At 44.0% G+C, this 8,374-nt stretch overlaps 1 long non-coding RNA gene across 1 annotated transcript; it reads left to right on the top strand.

Annotated features, from left to right (window-relative positions):
- Positions 1–333: 333 nt before the first annotated feature.
- LOC311583316 lies at positions 334–5,978 on the top strand. Its single transcript, XR_014774451.1, has 5 exons — positions 334–415; positions 1,089–1,361; positions 1,441–1,574; positions 1,700–1,872; positions 4,830–5,978. It is a non-coding gene; the product is annotated as an uncharacterized lncRNA (long non-coding RNA).
- The last annotated feature ends 2,396 nt before the right edge of the window (positions 5,979–8,374 follow it).

Below are 8,374 nucleotides of genomic sequence, written 5' to 3' on the forward strand. Positions count from 1 at the left end.
AAGCTTCAGGCTCATAATGGCCGTTGAAGCTTCAACTCCCTGGGAATGACTTGCTTACACATCATCTGTTTCCCCACTTCTCAAAGATCCAGACGCCACAGGGAGGGAAGGCAACTGGCCCAAGTTCACACAAGGCAAGAGTTCACTAGAATCAGGGCTTCTCAAGTCAGCATGTTCTTTATTCCCAGTAGATGCTTCCCAAACACCAAACATAAGCCATCATTGTGGAGGAATGTCTTGAGTGGATGTAACAACTGTCAATAAAGCGCTGTTTAGCCAATCAGTTGGGCAGAAGGACAGGAAGTGGAAGGCGGGACTTCCTGGAGAAGGGGCGGAGCCGGCAGGACAGTTAAAGTTGACAGTTGAGAGTTGACAGAGAGTTGGAGGAGAGAAGCAGCCCAAGGAGGATAGGCAAGTGCTCGGGATATATCTTGGTTATGAGGACTAGAGTAGTTTATTTTAGTTTATGAGTAGATTAGTATCAGTTTAGATTCTGCCCAGCATAGTGCTTGCAGCTTTGAATTATGTTTCAGTCTCATTGTGTCAGTTATTGGTATCCTAGGCTGAACAGATGCATTTTACTGTAACACATCATCTTGAATGCCAACCCACTCCACACCCAAAACACTGCTTCAGCTCTGTCATATTTTGACAGTTACCTTTTACTCACCAAAGCCTTTGTTACACATATACATTTGAGTTTGCACACGTGTGTGTGTGTGTGTGTGTGTGTGTGTGTGTGTGTGTGTGTGTGTGAATGCTGAGTGGATATACAAGGTCAGACATTTGAGACCTCAGGGTCTTGGTAACTGTACACATAGGGGCCTAAAGGAGCAGCATCTAGGTGTGTTAGGAAATACCATATTCCAATTTGACATGCTGAAACATGCTGAGACTGGCAGAAACACATCGGTATTTACAGTAGAGGATCTTTCTAAAGACCTGAGACACTTAATGGGTTATTTCTTCAAAGATAAGTCTTGCTAACATCTGCTGAGCATTGCTGTACCCTAAGTCCTCTATGGGTGTGGTCTTGGTTACTCTATATGGGAGAACTTGCTTGCCCTTGTTTTGTATTCATAAGTGAGGAGAGCGGAAGTGAAGAAAATGAAACGATTTGTCCTAGGTCGCATAACCATTGCTTCAGAGGAGTGACAGAGACAAAGGAGTTGACCTGGAAGTAAATCTAAATGATCTCACGATCCCCCCAGCCGCCATCTTGGCCAACAATACATTCCAACCTCAGTGCACCTCTTGCTTTGAGTTGCTTTAAAGGCATCCTGATGACATTCAAGTGGGATGACACTTGCCTTTGATAGCTGAATGTTTTTGAGGTGATTGGAGGAGAGGCTCTGCTGCAGGTATGGACAGACAGGTGGGTGAGGTGTCAGAGGGCTTTGTCTTCTCAATGACCTGACTGTAGAAAATTCTTATGTCCAGGAGCTGATGGAGAAGACTGGCAGCCGAACCAGCAGATGTGGAAGAGCATTAGAAACCTCTGAATAAAAACAAAGACACTAGAAAAAGTCTACTTCTGAAGGTTTATATCCCATTTAACTCCATTAGGACTTAAGGTAGCTAAAAAAAAAAAATCTACTTTTAAAGTAACGGAAATAGGATTATTGGATTTTGAAATTGAGAGCCATAAAACTTAGAACAATTTTATATAAAACTTTAACTATTTTTTTTTATTTCTAAGTAAAAGAGTTGAGATGGTCTTGAGCAAATTCAAATCTCAAAAAAGAAGTAGACAAAAGTATTCTCTTTGCTGGATGCCTGCAAGTCCCCAGCACCACCGGCTTCTGCTTGGACACCTGCCCTGAGGCTGACCACCTAACTCCAGCTTCTTGTGAGGGGTGGAGACTAAAGCAGGTGTTTCCAATGTCCTAGATCCCACCCCCTGTCCAGTCTGTTGTCATGTCTGCACCTGCACTTCCGCTCCATACTTCATCAGGCTATGTAAGGCGTTGCTGTTTCACCTCCGCCTTTTGTGCTACGTACTATTCTTTGTCCATTTTTCTACTTTTGCAAGGACAGGTATCTGATGCTTTGCTGTTCTCTGTCGTCCCAAAGTAAGCAGTGGCTTAGTGTAATGGCTGAGACTTGCATTTGCATTCTGACTCTAAGGACACTGAATAGGTTACTTGTTCTTTGCTTTGTCTGTAAAACAGAACTAGATGGGCATAAAACATTTCACCCAGCACCGAGAACATATAGGTATTCATTACGCGCTAGCTTTATTTATTTGCTAGTGTATAGAACTGGCTGGGCAAAAAAGCTCTGGGCCTGACGTACAGCTGAGGCCCTTTGATGGATGACGAGCACGCCACGCCTCTTTGAGTTCACAGATACCATTTCTTCCTTTTCAAGATAAGGAGCCGAACCCTTCTTTCATCCCCAGGACCTCTGTAGCTCCACTCCATCTGATTGGAGTGCTTATGAGCATCTCATTGAAACGCCACTTAGACAAGGCCTGGAGTGTGGAGCTGCAGAGGGAGCTAGCAGAGGGCTGGGGTAAAGGACGGCCCCATTAGCATTCACATCATAATAGAGACCATTATCCTGGCAGCAAAATACCCCAGCAGTAGTGATGGGAGGAAATGGGAGTGGGTTGCCAGAGCAACAGAGAAACTTGAGCAGTGCTGTTTCCATGGCAACAGAGAGCCTGCACCGGGAGGGGGAGTGCTCTCTTAGTTCTAACGCTGGTTAGACTCTTAACAGCACTAGTGACTCATCACCGAGTAAATTGCTTTGCAAAGGGCAAATTAGAGAGAGGTTTCACTTAGGAGTTAGGCCAGCATGAAGCCCACAGTAAAAATCTAAACTCTTCAAGATGGAGCCTGGGCCCCTCTGTCAGGAATCAGGATTCTCTTGGCTGCTGGCCACTTCATTACCTCTCATGCCATCAGGCCTTATTTATGATTTGTAAAATCAAGGAGGCCTTGCCTGAGCAAAATCCCCATATGGAAATCCAGCACTCTGAACATAACTTCAGAGGCAGACAAATGCCTGAGTGCTTTCTCCTCCTTTCCCTCAGTTTTCATTTTATCAAAGCAATACACTCACATAATTAAAAAGTCAATTAGAGCCTATAATCAAACGCATCAGGCCCTCACTTCCATAACAGCAGCCCCCCTTGCCTGATTCTACAGGCAGTCTCAAATGTTTCCACATTCAATGCAATTTCTTTGCATTTACAATTAAGTATAGGAAGCTCACTCATACTCCCTCTCAAACTCAACCTCCAGACACGATACAGAAACTTTTGAATAAGTAGTATTTATAAATTACAGCATTTTTTAATGTTATAAGACACACCAATATTGGCTGGCTGTCAGCGAAATGACATTTTTTTTTGAGCAGAGAGCTGGAGGCCTCCCTGTTTGACATGCAGGCTCATTTCAGGATGATTTGTTTTTGTTAACTTGTATTAGTTGCACACATTGATGGGATCCAGTGTGATATTTCAGTGTGTGAATAAAGTTAGTGCTAATCAAACATAACCTTCCTCACAGAGGAAGGGAATGCTGGCTATCCGGATGAGACCTGATAGGCTGTGGTCATAGAGTCGAGGAGGAGGTCCCCACTGTCAGAGGTCTGGGGGAGGGGAATAGGGCAGACGAGGGAGGAAGGGTGGGAATGGAAAGATACAAGCAAGAGGATAACAACTGGGATATAATCTGAATAAATGGTAATACAGTTTTACAAACGTAACTTCCCTTTATTCATTCTTTGCCAGTACCTTCCAATCCAACTCTCCTGGCTTTCCCATGTGAAATGGTGTATGCTACCTGTCTTTCTCTGCTTGCACTATCTCACCTAACATAATATCTTCTACTTCCATCCATCGTATGAACTCTCTCTCTCTCTCTCTTTCTCTCTCTCTCTCTCTCTCTCTCTCTCTCTCTCTCTCTCTCTCCATCTTGGATCTATATGTGCTATATTGCATTTTCTTTATTCATCTGTCGTTGAGTATCTAGGAGGCTGTTTCGGTCTTAGCTGTTATGAACAGTGTCACAATCAACAGGGGCTGGTTTTGCTTTGCTTTGGACGTTTCTATAGTTGCTTTGGATATAGACCCAGGCATGGGGACAGGCAGGTGATTTGGTAGATGTAGTTTGAGTTTGTAGGTCACTAATTTATATTCCCGCCAGCCATGCATGAGCAGTCCTTTTATCCACAGCGTCACTGTCACTGGCATTTATTTTTATTTTAAAGTAGCCATTCGAACTGAAGTGAGGTGATGTATGATAATGTTGGTTTCCATTTATTTCTCCAATAAGGAGATAACTTAAGTTTTAAAAATGTTGTTGTATTCAACTTTTAAAAGTAATTTATTTATTTATTTATTTATTTATTTATTTATTTATGAGAAAGAGAGATAGACAGACAGACAGACAGACAGACAGACAGAGAGACGGACAGATTCGGGGGGATGTTGTCACAGGGCAGGTGTATTATCTGGTCCTGTGAGTCCCAGATTATCTGGTTTGGAACGTAATTGGAACGCTGTGGTGAAGCTTCTGAACTTCTTACACAGTCTGTGTGTTAACTCCGCAGCAGGTTACAAATTGGCAAAAGTTTTGACCCATTCTCTTTTTCGCTCTTTGGATTGCTTCCTTTGCTGTGCAGAGGGTTTTAGTTTGGTGCAATCCCATTTATCTATTTCTTCTTTTGTTTCCTGTGATCCTGGGAGCATTTTAACCCTTTCATCACCTCCACCAATATCTGGAAGTGTTCCCTGTGTTTTCTTTTTGTGTTTTCATGTTTTACATTTAGGTCTTTAATGCATTCTGAATTTATTTATTTTTTTACTTATTATTTTGTAGGGTAAGAGATCGGGATAAAGTTTCAATATTCTGCACATGGATATCTTGTTTTCTGAGCACCACTGGCGGAGTCCGTCATTTCTCCAACCATTGACAGAATCTGTCCTTTCTGCAACGAGTCTCTTAGCACCTTTGCTAAAGTCGCTAGGCTATAAGAGATGCAGACTTCTGTGCACTGCCTGGATCTGGTCTGGCATGGCCAGCCTGCCAGGCAGTGTCCATCTTTTCCAGACTACAGCTCCATTAGGAACCCTTCCTTCCTCCAGGCTGACATTGCTCTGCCCTCATTTCCAGCTTGCTGCCCCTTGCTCCCTTCCTGCGACTACTGGTTCCTGGCATTCTGAGGCTTCATTGCAAGCACACGGTTACTCTCTTCCCTGCCTGCTACCCTCAACTGTACAATAGGATCCAGGTTCAGATACCTTCTGAGATTGTGTGGAACTGTGTGCCAGGTTCTTACTCCCTTGCCATTTGGGAGTAGATAGCATTTTGCCTTCCTCAATCTAAGTTTTTTTTTTTTAAACTATCTTGGCTGCTACACTGGAGTGATTTTGCAAAGAGGCTGCATTACATAAAGCACATGCATATTTTTATATTTCATTTGTAAATTGTGGCTAGTTAGACTACCCAGAGAATAATATTGAATGTTTAATATGTTTATGTCCTGGTACATTAGAGTCAAAACTAGATGGTTTTACCTTTTGGCTGGGCAAACTCACTTATGAGACTACCCCCAAAAATAATTCAGTGAAAGCACTAATTAGGATTGGTATTACTCCACTGCATATGCTTATAAAAAATGAAAATTTGCCTAAGTGTCCCACAAGACACATGCTATGTGAATGCAATAGAGCAATCTGTGACATAAGAGACTCTGAGGGCAGAGCAGGCTCGGTGCCGTGTAGAAAATGCCCACTGTAGTGTTTGTGTCACAGACCTTCCCTGAAGCAGGAAAGTAAAGATATGGGTATACCCAACTAGTTACCGAGAAGCTTCTAAAGGTGACCCTTAGAGTGGACACAAGGATTAAAGGGAACAATGTCCAGCTTGGTACAATGCCTTGTCCAATAAGTGTGCAGTGAATGTCAGCTTCTGCTGTCACTGCTGTTTTTATACAGTGTTTGCATGGTGTGTGTGTGTGTGTGTGTGTGTGTGTGTGTGTGTGTGTGTGTAAGTAACCAAGCAAAGGTTATGGAATTATATGTAGTATCTTCTCACTTTTTTGTTTTGTTTTGTTTGAGACAGAACTTCATTGTATATCCCTGGCTGTCCTAGAACTATCTCTGTAATCCAGACTGGCCTCCAACTCACAGAGATCCACCTGCTTTTGCCTCCCGAGTGCTGAGACTAAAGCTGTGCATCCCCACCACTGGCCCCACTTTTTTTTTTTAATTCTCATTTTTTTCCTGTATTGCTCCTCAATAAATAAAATCAAAGTACAGAAAAGTTACCTCTCAAACAAAACAAAACATGTTTTCATTATAGCATTTTGTTTCTGTTATTTGTTTGTTTGTTTGTTTGAAACAAGGCTTCTCTATGTAGCCCTGGCTGACCTGAGCTCACCACATAGACCAGCCTGGCCTCAGATTCACAGAGCTCTGCCTGCCTCTGCCTCTGCCTCTGCTTCCTGATGCTGGCACTAAAGGTGTGCACCATCACAGCAGGCTGCAGGTGTTGAAGTCCCTCTGGCTGAATTGGTTTAAGAAACATGAATTTTTGTCTTTCAGAAACCCTGGGATAGGGTCCAGCAATAGATTTTTTTTAAAAACAACCCCCACCCCGGACACTCTGGAGCAGGTATGTGGTTCTCAGCCTTGGGTACACATTAGAATCCTTCAGTAGCCCAGTTATGTCAGACTTCTTGGTCAGAGTCCAGGCATTGGTTATTTTGCGAAGTCTCCAGCTAGATTCTAAGCTAAGTGGACAGGCTGAAGGGCGGGAGCCAGTGGCCTTCCCGGCAACACTCGGCTTTATTCCTCCACCCTTGATTGACGCGTTCTCACCCCTGTGCTCATGATTCTGAGTCAAGAGAGACAGAGCAAGTGACGTCATAGGTCTGGGGGAGGGAAGGCAGAAGCAGAGATGGGAGTTGGCACAGTAACAGAAGCCAACAGGACACGACTTTCTCCACATGTGAGAAAATTGTCTCCTTGTAAACAGAGGTCTAGGGACACTGGTTCTTAGCAGCCATGCGCAGCTAAGCCGTGTGCACTGACCGTGTGCAGCTTCCAGCTCTGCTCTGTACTCTTCTCTCCTCCTCTCTTTACCAGTCAGTACCCACCAGAAACCCAAAGAGCGCAGCGCACAAGCAAGGTCCGGCTCTTGCCCACTTTCTGGATTTCATTTTGTGGATTTGCTGACAAATTCCTATGAAGAAACGACAAAGAAATGATCACTCTGGTATATTTCACTCCCTCTTAGCTCTCTCATTTTCTCACTGGCTCGCTTCTATCTCAGCCAACATAACGTATTTTTATAATCTGCTTTAAATCCGGCTTTAGAATTCAGAGGGATAAAACAAATAAGAGGCAATAAAAGCCAATCAGTTATATTCTACATTTGCTTTTTTAAACTTTTTTTATTTTTATTGAATCCTTTGTTTACTCAATCAGGCAGCATTTATTCCTTTCGTTTTAAGGAATTTCTGTCAAGGATGTCTAGGCACCCTGTAGATGCCATCAAAGAAGACAAATCATGCCATGGCTACTCTAACAAATATATTCACCACTGTGGGTGGATAAAAGAGAAACATCAGAGACGACGACGAACAGTGTGTGATAAATGGCTGAGCTAACCGCAGTCAAGGGCTGGGTGGCACAAACACTCCCAGCTGCCAGGCAGGGTATGTGGCGTCCATCCACAACCCCTTAGAATCCAGCTGCATGCTCAAGGTGGTGAGTGGGGAGGGGTGGGGGGGGCTTCAAGGACTCCAGCCCAGGCTCTGGACTCCGCTGAGCAATTTGCCTCACCTCCCTGTGCCTTCAGGGTAAACGGGGATAATAAGAGTACTCAGTGGGCTGCAGAGAATAGCAAAACCACACAAAATACACAGCCAGGACTCGGCCGCTCTTAATTACTGAACATACTCCATCGCCTGGCACGTGGAAGCGATTTCTCATTGTTAAATGGGGGGGTCTTACTTTCATTTTAAACGTGAGAAAACCGAGTCTGGGAGAGTCTGTTGTCATTTTTATCCCGGCACAAGCTTTACCGGAGAACCTGTGTGCTTTCTGCTTCTTGCTTGCAAAATGGAGATGCTAACGGATTAGGAGGCATCTCAAGGACTTGTTTGGAGCACGCAAGTTCTTATCACACTCAAAGTTGAACTCAGCCGCCTGGTTTTATTTACCACTTAATTTCTAATAAAGAGAGAGGTTGTGAGGAATACTGCATTCCTCCTCGGCTAACACAGGATCCAGCGTCACCATGGCCAGTGCCCAAGCCTCTGTGTGTCCTGGGTTTCTTCTATTCTTCCTTCCCTCCAGCCCAGGCAGGCGCCCTCCGCTCCCTGTCTCTTCTTTCTGCTCACGGAAATGGTTCCCCTC

Source organism: Acomys minous (genome assembly GCF_964271855.1).
Source record: "Acomys minous genome assembly, chromosome: 14".
Classification (NCBI taxonomy): domain Eukaryota; kingdom Metazoa; phylum Chordata; class Mammalia; order Rodentia; family Muridae; genus Acomys; species Acomys minous.